Here is a 15,976-nt window from a genome sequence, read left to right on the forward strand (position 1 = left end):
ATACAGAAACACTGTAAAGCCTTCTCCGATATTGATGTTTCACACCAAAAATTGTGCCTTTGCCAAGCTAAAGAACCTTTCTTACACCATTTGCAACTAACTTGGCCATGATTGTAGATGACGTCAAGGAGACGAGGCTTCCCCATGGCGCCAACATTCAAACCAAATGAGCCATCATTCTGGCTTGAGCGCAGGAATCGATGTTTGTTTTAGATACGCTCTTGGTCATTTGAACATGAAACAGGCCCTGGACAAGTGCACCTCCATACGGGGGAGGGATAAAAATCCATTCAGCCCCGAGGGACAAAGATCAAAGTGAGACAAGGAGGAAATGCTCTGGCAATAATACACCTGGATCTCTCACGCTCTCTTATATAGGTCAGTTGTTACACAGGAGCAATGCATCTGGATAGCATTTCATTCCTCTCTATCCAGTTACCTTGCATTAGCTGATATATGCTATCCTGCAGTCGAAACAAGCCTAGAGAAACTTAAGACGAAGGGGTTGCTCTTGCTTCTCCTATCAGCGATGCCGCTGAAAAGAAGACGAGTGTTCCGAATTGTCTGCTTGGCCAAACAGAGTGTTATGAATGGTATGAGGCAAGCAGAATCCTCCAAATAAGATATTAATTTACACAAAACAAACAAGGCACCAGCTATCCAAATAACACCGCTCGATGTTTAATTCAGTAGTGGTGACAAATTATTTCCATACACTGTGCCCAGCAAATCCAATTAGACCTCAAACATCTTTCCCTTTGGTACATTTGAAAGAAAACTATGTATATTTGCTCTGGCTGTCATTCATCATAAGTAGTGTTTATACAGTGATCTCTATACGCAAGACAGACCCCCAAGATTATTAAATAAATGTAAAAGAAAAACAAAGATGAAAATGTTCAACAAAGCTCAGCTTGTTTTAGATCTACTCCTGATTTTTCACGTGTGGTTCCTGTTGCGGCCGAGGAAGGAAACAATGTTGGGGCTGTTGCGCAGGTCCTCTGAGAGTGATGATAAGTGTGCCTGTCTCGTTTCTCAACGCTGGGCTGATGGACGTGCAGGGGCTGAACACTGGAGGCCTTGTGGTCGCGCTTATGTTACCAGGCACACGACGCCACATGGCTACAATTTGTTCATTAGATATGTAATAAATGTACACAAAGGACCTTTATTGTTGAACTTTCTCTGACGAGGCTCAGAAAGTTAAAACCTCCCCAGGGCTGATTTTAGCATGCGCTCAGTTAGACAGCTCCAAGAAAATCTGGAATACCTTAAGAGTAAAACTTTAAAGCAACACCTAAAATGAATATCTAGTAGTTCTGAAGGTTATTGGTGGTGTGATTTACATACAGTAATCCCTCTGACAACAGCAGTTCATTTGAGATAAACATCTTAGTGGCAACTTGTGTATGTTTGCTGAAAGTTGAGAAGAATGATATGCAAAGATAGATATTAAATGTGGTGACCAAGTCTGCTTGAACAGTTACAGCAGATGTCTTTTAATTTGATGCAATACCTTAAAAAACCTGACAATCCTCCAAGAGCCACATCGTTCTTTCCAACACCACCTGCTAAGGCAGAGGGTGATGTAACACAACTGTAGAACTTCAAAACCACCAGGAAATCTCCAACAGCCCAGGGAAAAAACACCACAGCCCTTATTTTGTAACTGCTATGGGTGGCCCATCCATGAAAGGTCATAGATATGAGAAGCAGAGTGGAAATCATGCTGGCTTGGACTGCAGCCCAACGGTCCTGACAATGACAAGGTTCTTTATTCAGAACTAAACCCACATGAAAGGCACAGGAGAAAGACTCATGATTATAGTGCTTCTGTCTCTGCTTGTTCTGTGCCCTAAAATACTCGCTTGAAAAGCAACATGATGAGGAGTTACAGCAGTGGCATGACCATTAAAACAAGGCAAGAACACCCCAAGATTACAACCAATGCATTTATGCCATAATTAGCCATTCGATTTGCCTTTGAATTTGAGAATCATAAACTGACGTAGCGTATAACAGGTATTTGGCTGAAAAGAGTGCATCACACACATGTATAAGCAATGACTATGACTATCTGTGACAACTTTATCCACTGAAAAAAATGGTGCATGCTCAGCTCCAGATGTTGCACTGTATAACTTTAATTATTTACTATTTACACTTCAGGCTCTCATGTCTAATCAGCAGGCTCATTTCAACACATCTCTGAAAAGTTATGCACATTGCGTATTCAGAATTTCAGCTCCATTGGAGTATTTTCATTTTCTCTCTGCCATAGAATAAACTACTTAACTAAAATGTCCCAAACAATGAGCCAGTCTTACCAGCGAATGCCGTGCATTTGTGTCAGACTCTGAGATGGAGCTTCTCAATATACAACTATCATCTCAACCAATGGTGTCATCAGTCTCCTATCTGATTTCTGGAGAGCAGTTTCATTTGCACATATCAACACCTCTGGGCCATCTTCCATCCAAAGAGCCTTAGCGTGATTAAAAAAATGAGCACCATCTCTGTGTCTTCACTGTCACATCCCCAATATTTCATTCAGCCCATCTGTGGCACGCATGCACAATAAGTCTCTGCTCAGTGCCAGCACAGGCCATAGTGGCCCCTTTAAGCATACTCTCTCCTTGAGAGGCTGTTTGGAATTGCTGGCCCCTGCCATCTCCCCTCCAGCCCCGGCGCCGTCTCAGGCCCTGAAACTATGGCAACGGAATAAGAAGGCGCTCTCCATGATTAATAGATGAGCAAAGCCGTGCCAGTCACGCTGGGTCTGGGGACGGGACAGATGTACATGCTGTCCTCGGCGTCACACACCACCACAGCATGCGAAAACCTGGTGGAACGCGCAACCAAGGATCACCAGTGACAATCTCGGAAAATGCCACACACTCTTGCATAGGCAACGACATCTAATCAATCTTGGCAAAGTATCCAGTACAAACAAGAAAATAAAAACAAAGCCTGATGCTATCAGTTATCCATGGCTGTGTTTTACCTCAGTGCGGTGTGATTTAATACAAGCGTATTTTCTTACCAAATGACATCTTGCCAAGGACACATGCAAATTCAGCGTTAATAAATCAGTCCTTACCTTTTAAATGATGTTTATATGATAGCAAACATGAAGGTGTTGAGGGAGGAAAAGATACTTTCAGTTTTATAGAAGAAGCAATCATTCAGAAGCACACACACACCGATAAAACGGGCAATAAACTAATAAATGTCAGATAGCCATATGACGCCATATGATGCGAAACCAAGGGGATTGAAATATACATTAGGAAGTTATGAAGAAAACACTAAGGACAAGGACCTGGACACACAAAATAAAATCATTTAACAGAAGTAAATGAAACCTTTGAAGATATTAAGGATAAAGACCGTATCTCAATTTTTAAAATGTCTTCGGACCTGGTTTTTGCTCCGTTATTTGGGCCAGCTCTATTTCAAAAGCAGTATTAGCATTAACATTAATGAGCAAGAGAATCACCAGGTCCAGAAGAAGCCATAGGCAGAATTATAGCGAGTGGGTTGATGACATAATCATGCTATAATCATAAAAAAGAAGACAATATGAGAGTATGTATAGAGAGTATGGAGAAACACAAATAATGATTTCTGATCATGTTCTCATTATTACCACTGTACGCACGCAGTGAAAAATATACTGGCACCGAAAAAAACATCTAAGCATCAATATCTAAATAGATATTTTATACTCAAAAACATCAGTAACCTTGCTTAGGCAGTATATAACATTATCTGAAACTGTCCCAATTATAAGGTAACTCAGCCCTACTGTCACCCCCCTATGTGTGTTCATTAATAATACATGATCATGGAAATCACACAAAGTCCACCATCCATGCGACACATCGATAGTGTATTGTGATTGAGTTGAAATCATAAACCCACATCAATTATTCAGGCTGAGCAAATCTACCTGTTCTTGACAATGAAAATCTAAACACACCACACCACAAGCGATTCAAGCCCACCGGTGTGACAAATCCACATCAGTCACACACAATGGAGCCTTTACTGCCATTGTTGGGGTGTGAAGACCAAATGCCTCCCAGTGCGTTGCGGCTTGTAAAAACACATTATTTTTTAACTGCCTTGCGGATTTGCTGGAGTCTTGTATCAACTGGAAAAGCAGATTGCTGAAATTTAGAAGCACAAAAAACAATGCTGGTAATTTTATAAAGAAAAAGGTAACATTCATAAATCATAGTGCTTTATTCTTATGCTTTTTTGGAACGTAATAAATTTGTCTATTTTATTTTATTGTCTATTTGTCTATGTCTAGATGTTGTCTATTTAAATCTTTCACTTTTTTCAGATCAATATAAAAAATCTGTTCAGATATAATTTCCACTCATTTGTTGAATATTGTCCCTCAAAACACACCCTTTTTTCAAGCTATTTGAAAAACACAGCCTGGTCACATGTACTGCATGCTCACAGAGCATCATAAGATTCTGAGCTCACACAGTACGCCCTTTTCATACTTGCAGAATAACCATGTTGGTAGGTGGCGTTGCTGAAAGCCATCTGGTAAGCTGATAGGTGGGATGCATCATCACTGCAGGTTATGACCAAGAACCTGCTTTTTTCCCCAAAAAATTGATTCCAGGCCCCCAAACAAATCAATATCACAGATTGTGGAGTGCTGTGCTGCAAAGAAATACACACTCCGCAGCAATCACAAATGCAGGGATGAAACACAAACCACTCAATCTAATATCTGCAATTAAAGACTCTCAAAACAGCCCTTTGTGGTGTAGTTTTTTTTTTGTCAGTAGAAAACAATATATATTACAATAAACTGCCCCATCAGTACTGACGATCTGTGCATGTAGGCTAATCTCAGCCGAGCTTCTGTATGAGCGTCTCTTATTTATGATCGAACAGAGACAGGAAGTCTTATCAACAACAGAAGGCACAGAGATTATTAGACAAGCAAATCTGTGAGAAATTACAACTAACCACAAAAATAATAAAGTCTCCTTGAAGTCATATGAATATAAAGTAGTCTTAGAATATTGGTAGGGTCCAGGGGACAGTTTTTCATCAGAGGAACAGCAGACAGTGGTCTTAACAAGTCCCATTAATGTCATAAGAGCGCACTAAGACATGGAGACTCATGAGAGATTGAACGGTTTGGATCGGCTTTGTCATTCTGTTCACTGTCTAGAAACAGATGCTGTGTATTGTTGTGTGCAGAGAGAAGCATGTGCAGACAGAGCTGACACAGTCACACCCTACTTGACCTTAGGGGTCAAGAGCAAGGGGTCTAAAGTGATGAGGTTTCCAGATTTCTTCCAGGCTACCTAGCTGCATTCTTGCGACCTTTTTAGCACAGACGCTCACAGAAGTGGTTGAAACCAAAATGGTCTCACGTTCAAAAATTGGTAACTATCAAGTCGCATGGAAAGATACAAAAGGTTGAGGTTAGAGGCGGGGTTAGCGGTCATACCTATACTTTCCGCTTGAGCAAAATCCAACCACATCGCCCTCGTTCGTTCAAATCCGTACTAATTTCTCATGAGATCAGCTTGGTCAGCCCTCTGCTGTCGAACGATCCAACAATGCATAATTAATACTTAATCAACTCATAGTGTTCATTTGTGTCCAAGTCGACTTGTATGCCTGCTGTATGTGTAATTGTGTAATTCGACACTTTGGGGTTTGTGTCCAAACCTTTTGTTTTTGTCTTTATTTTGAGCAAAAATACAGAAATGGGAAGCAACATGCATTCCCTCAGAACTGTCACTATTCAAGAGTCTCTTTCCTGTAGTGTCGCTATATATAGGCTGAAGGCTTGAAGCCTGTTCGTATAGAATAAAGAGAAAAGGAGCATTTTGCCTAGACTGCGATAATCAACACTGATTAACGTGATGTAAACCACTTCAGAGATTAGGAGACTGGTGGATGTCAGTGCATTACTCATTTCTCATATTGATAAATAAAACCCATTGCCTTGGGCTGGAATATTAACAAGTGCCATTTATTTGAGAAACAAAGACACGCCATGTTTTACTTTAATAACAACTTAGACACTCATTCACAATCATCACATTCATGCTGTTTATTAGATATTTGGGGGGCCAATATTATAGGATTATAGGGTTCAATCAGTGAGACTTGGGTTATAATTGAAATATGTCCATATGTGCACTGACGTCCGAATCAGACAGTGTTGCGTTATAACACCCCCTACACACACACACACACACACACACATACACACTAGCTCACACTTACTAGCTCGAGGTGTTAAATAAGAGGTATCACATCACTCAATGACAAATGCACTAAATTTCACTTATTACGTAATAAAAAGCAATCAGCATAGAAGTTTTACAGGAGTGACGTCAGCTGAGGCTATAGCTCGCGACAGAAGCGCACTTGTGTCTAATCTCCACACACAAAGCCAACTTAATACCAAAGCAAGTTTTCATTGAATGAGCCGTTTGGTAGCTCGCATCATGCCACTGATGATGGCCACAATTCCGATCCGATTGTTCAATCACAATTCGCACAGCACATGATGAGACCGGATAACCTGAGCTACTTTTCGCAGCCCTGCCGCTTTTCTAATGGGTACTGTACCGTGTTCACGCGCGCTCCTTCTTCACACGGGAATATCCATTGCAAATCCGGCTACAGTGCAAAACAGTCCGCGAAGACAAACTGCCACTGAACAAAGCAAGCTCCCAAACACTAACAGCCAAGCGGTCCGGATCATCCGCCGTGCCACCACCAAAGCGGCTGCTCATCCTATTTGGGAGATGAAGCCTCCTTCACTAGCGCGCGCGCACACACATACACACTCATACACACACACACACACACACACACACTCACACACACTCGCAGCTGTCACTCGCTCCACACATAGGGAGGCGCTAAGCTGCTGACTGGAACCCGCTACACGGAACAGGAGCTTTTGTTTTATTTAGTCCAAGCTGAGAAACTGAACCTCCCAACGTGTAGCTACTCGTTCGACGTGTAGCTTAAAAATTAGCCGTCACTTGTCACTTGTAACGCGTATCTAAAGTGTCTGTTGTCTGGTTTTTGGAGGGGGTACGAAGATGGGTGAGTGTGCGCGACAATAGAGGCGGTGTCCTGAATAGAAAGGCTGTCCAGATGACCCCAAAGAGACGGAGACGCTGTGATTGGAGACGAAAACCCGAGGCCTCTCTGTCTTTGTCTCACAAAAAATGAGAGAGAAATACCCCTCTCCGGTGGTCTCGTCATCTCCCGACACTTGTTTTCTAATCGGCATTCACACTCATCTTCACACAAACCAACGGCTTTCAAGGAACGCAGTTACTGCTTTTGACATGCTTCATAGTTGTGGGAAGACCAAAGCTTTCCTGCTAACAGTCCATCCGTTTTAAACAGTAGCTGTAGTTCCCACCTGGAACTTATCATGGGTTACACTGTTATTATATGTTATTACATTTCCTACAGAGCAAATTGCATGCTTATTACCATTTTCTTCTCGTTCTTTCAGGGCTTGGCTAATTCATCTGCAATAGTCCCTCCGTGGTGATTAAAGGGTCCCTTAACCATATGTGGGGCTCCCTCTTTTTGAACCCTACAGAAAAGAACTAATTTAAGAGGTCATCGGTGTGGCCTAGCCACAAAGCCATAGTTTTTCAACTGTGCAGAGCTACAAATATACCCAGCATAGATAAGACACTTAAGTCTGTAAAGCTGCTTTGATGCAAAATGCATCGGAAAAAAAAAAAAAAAAAAAAAAAGGAGCAGCCCCATGGCTCTGAGTGGTGCAATAGAAAAGCATTCAGGAGATTGACAGGAGATTGAGGATGCCACCGCAGCCATTCCGGAGTACAAGAGAACTAAATTGGCCATGCTCACTGAATGGGAGGAATGGCATAAAACTCGTCCCTGTCAATCAGTACGACACAGTAGCCAATCTTGGCTGTCTATGAGCTCGTGAATTTCTCCAAGTGTGTTCAGCTGCCCTGTGACGTAGCAGTCTGATGAAAAGGCACGGTGACTGGTTTCACATGGTTCAGAGGGAGCACATGCTAACACGCTAGTCTTCACCCGCCCTGCTTGGTAGCTGTTGTATGATTGGAGGCAGCTAGGTAGTGGGTGGGAATTGGCAAATGACCAAATTGGGGTTAAAAAAAAAAAAAAAAAGAAGCCCCACCATTACAGGGAGCAGCTGGGGAAGTTGTCATGGCACTGGACAGGTTGGGACTCCAGGGGATCCACTGGCAAAATAGACCTATTTGATCAAATATATTGCATTACAGTGTAGTGTATTCTACTGAGGTCTACACTAAGTTGTGTTCAATTCATAAAAGATGCTATGATTATTGTAAGTAGTAGAATTCTACATATGGTTTGACTGGCATACTGCATACTGCTTACTAAGTGAGAAGTGAAGGGCAAAAACTGTAAACCACTATTTACACCACTGATTTAGTGATTACTACTAATAATGCCAGCCTGTCCTGTTTGGTGTACTTTGTATTGTGATTTCCTGGTATCCAGTAGTTCAGGGTTTTTCCCCACATTGCTTTTTCTTTTCCTTTGAGAATATTAAATGAGGAGAAATATAAAAATGCAGGATAAATTTCAGCAATTTCAGTTGGAAAGACTTAGATTTGCATTTAAATTACTACAATAACTAATACGTTTATTACGGGTACACACTATCACTTCGATTTATTGAATTCTTTATTCATTCTAATGAATAATTTCTGTTATTGTCCTTATTAGTGCATGAAATTATCATGAGACATTGAGGTATTTCAGACACCTCAGATACGAAATGCTATTCACCTGTAATGCTGAAATACTGTAGACCAGGCTGGAGCAGTCTGAAGATCTTCAGTGTGAACTCAAGTTGGGACTGTGAATTGAGGGAAGCAATGAATAAGTCAAGGACGTTTTTGTGATAGACACTAATAGACAGTGACAGCTAGAGAGCATGTCACTGAAAACATCTTTAGGGATCGATTCAAAATCTGGCAAAATCTGGCAAAATATATGTGATGTGTAACAAGGCACAATTGTAATGTGAGACGTCGTAGCATCTTGTTTCCCTTACATGAGATAGTTAAATGGTTAGGAGCAGGTAAACTTGTGGATTTTAGCAGCAGCCATACACAGCCCCTGTTGAATAAATCATTTTTCCTGCGTACACATGTGATGGGGTTCATGAATTTTTTAGTCTGTTCGTTTTATTTACTCCTAAAAGTGCAAGTGTAGCCTATATGCATGTAAAGCATTTTTTTTTATCTATTCAAAGCTTCCATTTTTCATGCTTCCAGCAGGATGGTTGAGTCATTCATCCTCTCCCACTGGGCTTCTCTGTCTGAGGCGGCTTGTTGACTGCTTGATGATTTCAAATCAGTGCACAGCGGCTTTCAGGAAGGGAAACAGTGAGGTGTCATTTTAACGCAACCTACTATAAGTTGTGACAGAGGACTAGGGATAAAGACAAGATCACTGCTTAAAATCTTTTCACCAAGATAATTATGGATATTCATTGATTGATTCATTCATTCATTCATCTTTAGTAGCCACTTTTCTTGGTCAGGACCTTGGTGAATCCAGAGCCAAGATCTCCGGACCATCTCCTGGGCATGAGGCACACACCCATTCACACACTCATTCACATCTAGTGGGCAATTTAGTGCATGAAATCCAGCTGCATGTTTTTGGGAGGATTCAGAGGAAACCCATGCAGACAGTAACCTGAGTTCAGAAATGTACTGTGGACCCTGGAGCTGTGACGAGGCAATGCTGCATATTGCAATTATGAATATAAACACTTTCTCCTCAATGGTTCCAAATGTTTCATATAACTAAGCCTTGAAAAACAACTATACCACGATAACATGAAAATTTAAGATATAACCACTAGAAAACCACTCAGTTATTTATACTTTTTTTTTTGAAAGAGTCACACCTGACTACAAAGGCAGGCTAAAGAAATTAAAACTCTGAGTTTTAATTTTAATAGCACATATATATATATATATATATATATATATATATATATATATATATATATATATATATAACCCAGAATTTGAGTTTTGAGAACATGGGCAGTCACTGACTGCAAAGGATTTTCATCCAAGTATTAAAATTATGGTTATATTTACAATTGTCACTTTGTCCAAATGCCACTGAGCCCCTGAAAATGGGAGTACTTTGCTTAAAATGGCCGTAATTCCTAAATGGTAAATGCCATATTTTTGTGGAACCTAAAATAAAGCTGAAAGTCAACACTTTGATTACTTCTTGATTGTTTGATTTCAAATCCATTGTGGTGGTGTATAAAGGCAAAATCACAAAAACTGTCATTGTCCAAATACTTCCGGACCTGACTGTATATATACACTCATCTCTGAAAATATAGAAGCGACACAGCTCACGAAGTTGGCCAACGATGTTTGTTAGCAAAACCAATTCGTAACAATAATACATATAATGTACAAACATTCTGATTAATTAAAAAGGCACATGTTTCATTATATGGGAAATACATGCCCTCTAACACTGTGCAGGGCAGATTCTCAGCACAAACTTCCCAAGGAAATCCTTACAGAGCGCTTAAAAATGATTTGTTCAGCTAGGTGACTGGCAAAGGTACAAGACTGAACATGTGTCCTTCCTCTTCCTAGGTAGTCATGATAAGTAAATTTATTGTCTTGGCAAATTTATGTTTTTTTTTCCCCCTCTTACTCTTCTGGTCAGAAACTATTTCTTCTTGTCATTACAGGCTAGTCAATCACTCTTTGGCCTACGTGTCAGATAAAAGCTATTTAGAACACTCCAGAAACGGGCTGACAGGCTATAAATTCTACAGAAAGCAGTTAATACTACAGCGACTTCATTTATGAGCCAGGGGATCGATATGTCACCATTATTTGATGAACATTATCTAACCAACTAAAAGCTGAGTTATGCGCTTAGCTATAAATCTGTGCTGTGTTAAATTAGTTACGTAAAAGTTATTCCAACCATTCAAAATAAAAATCTATCTTTATTGTGTTGATTTAATAAAATTATTTTAGTATTTCAATAGTATACCTTGGAGAACACATCATAAGGTTGAATGGCAAAACAAATGTCTAACTCTAGATAGTTTTCAAATGTTTTTTTTAGAAAACCTTGTTCAAATTTATATTGATGTTTTTATCTAAAGCAAAATCTGGCTTCTTCAAGACTCCAATCCAAGCTTATAGCAAAGGCATTGAAGGTTCAAGGTGCCACTGCCATATACAGTAAACAGATGTTACATAGTTGATTGCAGATGCAAATTGTTAGTCTAAAATTGTGTAAAAATATTCATCTTTTCTTACCAAAGCTGCTCATCAGACTTGTCACGAGACAGGAAAAACTGGTGCAAGGAGAAGATTCGACCAATTTATTTGGTAGTTCATGCAAGGCACAAAGAGCCACATTCAATTCAAAGGAGAGACAGAAAACCAATTAAAAGGGAAAAATGATTCTCAAAAAATCAAAACCAGTCACAAGGTTAGAAGATAAGAACTAAACTTAGAACTAAATCCTAAAAGGAGAAGATGGGAGGATGATTGAGTTGGATCAAGATCTTAAAGGTTTAAGATCTTGATCCAACTTAACCATCCTCCATCTTCTCTTTTATTCTTCCTCTCCCACTGTCCTGTCCTCCAGGCAGAAACCTACAAAAGAAGGTTTACCTTTTAGAGAAGGTTCTAAGCAAAACCACTTCAGGTAAACTTAACTCTCCAAAGAGCCCTTCATTGCTCACTTTGTTTTGTCTACGTTATGATTAGGTTTATTATTTGAACATTATGTTGCACTGATTTGTGGATGGTGGCAATGCTTGGACTGTCACGTATGAAGTGCTCCACCACAGGTGATAGAAGAGTGTGGTGGGACATGGTAGCCTGACCTCCTCACCCTCTCCGTGGATGCTGCTGGAAAACTCTTCAGGAAGAGGGTGCAGTGAATGGGATGGGATATCCTGGTACTGCCACTCCCTTTCCTTTGCGGCTGTATTGTTTCCACAGCCCCAGGATGCGACATGCTGACTGCTTATGCAGATTTTAGGGTTCTCACAGTCACAGCACTGTTGATACAAGGTATGATTAGGAGCTCTGTCCAAGCCAACGTCATTTCTCTTTCATTGTCTAACTGCTCAGACAACAAAATACGTCACATGTTATATTAGTAAACGATATGGCAATATATATATATATATACAGTCAGGTCCATAAATATTGGGACAGTGACACAGTTTTGGTAATTTTGCCTCTGTACACCACCACAGTGGATTTGAAATGAAGCAGTCAAGATGTGACTGAAGCGTAGACTTTCAGCTTTAATTCAAGGGGTTTAACAAAAATATTGCATTAACCGTTTAGGAATTACAGCCATTTTTTACAGAGTTCCTCCATTTTCACAGGCTCAAAAGTAATGGGACAATTGACTGATAAGCAGTTTCATGGCCAGCTTGTGGCCTGTTTCCTCCTTATATCATGATAAATTAAGGAGATAAAAGGTCTGGAGCTGATTCCAAGTGTTGAATTTGCATTTGGTAGCTGTTCATGGGAACTCTCAATATGCCATCCAAAGAGGTGTTGATGCAAGTGAAGGAGGCCATCATTAGGCTGAAAAACCAAAACAGACCAATCAGAGAGATAGCAGAAACTTTAGGAGGGCCAAATCAACAATTTGGTACATTCTTAAAAAGAAGGAATGCACTGGCGAGCTCAGCAGCACCAAAAGGCCTGGGAGACCACAGAAAACAACTAAAGTGGATGATTGCAGAATTCTTTTCTTATTGAAGAACAACCCCTTCACAACATCTAGCCAAGTCAGGAACACTCTGGAGGAGGTAGGCCTATCATTGTCAAAGTCTACAATCAAGAGCCACCTTCATGAATGTAAATACAGACGGTTTACCTCAAGATGCAAACCTCTGGTAACTCTCAAGAACACAAAGGCCAGATTAGACTTTGCTAAAAAACCTCTAAAAAAAGCCTGACCAGTTCTGATGCAAGATTAACTTGTACCAGAATGATGGAAAGAGAAAAGTATGGAGAAGGAAAGGAAGGGCTCATGATCCAAAGCATACCACATCATCCGTCAAACATGTGGAGGCAGTGTTATGGCATGGGCATGTTTGGCTGCCAATGGAACTGGGTCACTGGGGTTTATTGATAATGTGACTGTTGATAGAAGTAGCAGGATGAATTCTGAAGTGTACAGAGCTATACTTTCTGCTCAGATTCAGTCAAATGCTGCAAAACTGATAGGACAGTGCTTCACAGTACAGATGGATAACAACCCAAAACATACTGTGAAAACAGCCCAAGAGCTTGGAAATTAAATGTTCTTAAATGGCCGAGTCAGTCACCTGACCTCAACCCAACTGAGCTGCTTTTCACTTACTGAAGACAAATCTGAAGGCAGAATGGCCCACAAACAAGCAGCAACTGAAGATGGATGCAGTAAAGACCTGGCAAATCATCTCACGGGAGGAAACTCAGCATTTGGTGATGTCCATGGGGTCCAGACTTCAGGTAGTCATTGACTGCAAAGGATTTACCTCCAAGTAATAAAAATAATCCTAATATTTATGATTATATTAGTTTGTCCCATTACTTTTGAGCCTGTGAAAATGGAGGAACTCTGTAAAAAATGGCTGTAATTCCTAAACAGTTAATGCAATATTTTTGTTAAACCCCTTGAATTAAAGCTGAAAGTCTACGCTTCAGTCACATCTTGACTGCTTCATTTCAAATCCACTGTGGTGGTGTACAGAGGCAAAATTACCAAAACTGTGTCACTGTCCCAATATTTATGGACCTGACTGTATATATATATATATATATATATATATATATATATATAGACCAAGGTTTTACAATAAAACCAAGGTTTTACAATAACAGGCAAGACTGTACTACTGTGTATAGGTGGATGTGGATGCACTGTAATATTTAGTATCAGTCATAAACTACATTTCATAGCACAGTGACCTATTTCTGACTAGACAACTACTGCACCAATTGCCACAGAAAAATCATCTTAATTAAACCATCTTAAAGTCAGAGAAATGAGGTATAAAGAACCACCCAGTGTGGCTATCTATAGATCAGATATGCTGGTGAAAGAAAAAACAAAATCTACAGTCATGTCAGCTAAAACAAAAGAAATTGCATCACACATTGTAGGAACTGGCAAAAAGCCAGGATGTCAGTGTGATTCAAAGTCCTGTGAATTGTTAAAATAACTCATTCAGTGAATAAAAAGGGAGCTGCACGGTAAAAGATGTAGAAAGCCTGATAATACGAGAGTTCAGATAAACAACACCGCGTGCTAAGTAACACTAGTGTTATATGATTTGTGCAGCTGCATATGATTTGTGTGCTATTATGTGTCATTGTGGTTTGGTACAGCATACGTCTGTTGCAAAGATTGTATGGCTATGGCAAAGTGGAATTTTCCCCCCACCAAACATCAGAGGGATGGACTCACCAGAGCTACAATAGAGTTCTGGCACTGCTTTCCACCCGCCGTTCCTGTAATTATGGCTTGCCAGAGACATTAACGTAATAAGTCATTGGGGCAGGATACAATAACATCAGAAACACACTTCAAGGAGAGCTCATGTCTCACAGGCAAATGAATACAAATCTCAAGTATAATTGTATGAAAAATAGTATCTGGCTTCCAAGCAGTTAGCAATTGTGGATTTAGATATTGTATGTCTTCTACTGCTGTTCCAGACCCAGAAGATGTAAATTCAAGATGTAAACTGTTTTACCTCTAGGAGTCCTCTGACACAATCAGTTTTTCCTACAACTCCTTCATCTATAAAGGGAGTATGTTATTCTAAGCCAGTGGCAACATGTCATTTGTCAAACTGTAACACTGGATGTGTGGCCCCTCATTTCTTAAACGTTTCAATACTGCCCCCTTGTGTGGTTGTTCAGACCCATGCTTCAATAGCATGATGTAGGGGTGATTCCACAAACAGCGTGCCATTTGTGTCCCACTAATGCTACATTTACAAATGGACATTTAAAGTAGAGGTAAAAACATTTTAAACATAGGTATATATATTTTAGATAAATTAAACATTAACAATAACATTAAAGCGGTCCCAGCCCACTATAACTACCTTGATAATTATCAAAATAATTAAAAAATCTTATAAGTTGTCCTTATTATCTTAGTATCTTAGCATAAATGTGTGAATCTCTCATCCTCATCGATTATGGATCATAAAATGTACTCTTTTTTTTGAGATTCTTCTCCCTAATTTAGTACTGGCCAGTCCCTACTCTCAATTTAGGTCTCCCCTGTTGTACAACAGCTGCCAACTGGGGAGGGTGAAGGCTATTATGGGCTTCCTCCCGAGACACATGAAGCCAGCCAACTGTATCTTTTCAAACTGCTGCTCATGCTGCATCAAGGGGCAGCGTAACACACCCAGAGGAAAGCACTATCCACCCCCTTACACATGCATGAGCTCACAGATGCCCATGATTAGCTAGTGTCGTTGTGATTGATGGGGGTATGCCACCCCTGAAAATGTCCCACGGCATTCACTCAACCCTGTTACTGTTGTGAAATATTTGAAATATTCCACATCACATCATCTTCAATTGGAAGTTTGTTCTTCTTCAATTTCCTTTCTTCCAAAATTCCACATTCTTTTTTTTTCTTTATTTTCAGTGACACAGAAGTGACACTGATAAGCTCACTTTGTACAACTCTTTTACCCAAATTATTAGTAAATTATGAATTAAAAAAAAAAACAAGCAATTTTTAGGAAATAATTGGAAAGTCCTGTCTTCATGCTGTTAGTATTATTATTATTATTATTATTATTACGTATTTAACAGCAAAATGCAGCCACCCAGCCAGCCAAAGGAACCTTGTTGTTGAGATTTAACACACTTTTGAATGGTTA

General features: G+C 40.0%; 1 protein-coding gene across 2 annotated transcripts in view; it reads right to left on the minus strand.

Annotated features, from left to right (window-relative positions):
- The window catches only part of sema6a (sema domain, transmembrane domain (TM), and cytoplasmic domain, (semaphorin) 6A), a 65,986-nt gene extending 58,751 nt beyond the window's left edge, over positions 1–7,235 (minus strand). For both annotated transcript variants that reach the window (XM_026913394.3, XM_026913385.3), the window contains exon 1: positions 6,625–7,235. The gene's annotated coding sequence lies outside the window, so the exon portion shown is untranslated. The remainder of the gene's footprint in view (positions 1–6,624) is intronic.
- Positions 7,236–15,976: the final 8,741 nt, after the last annotated feature.

This window comes from Pangasianodon hypophthalmus, chromosome 8, assembly GCF_027358585.1.
Source record: "Pangasianodon hypophthalmus isolate fPanHyp1 chromosome 8, fPanHyp1.pri, whole genome shotgun sequence".
Lineage (NCBI taxonomy): Eukaryota > Metazoa > Chordata > Actinopteri > Siluriformes > Pangasiidae > Pangasianodon > Pangasianodon hypophthalmus.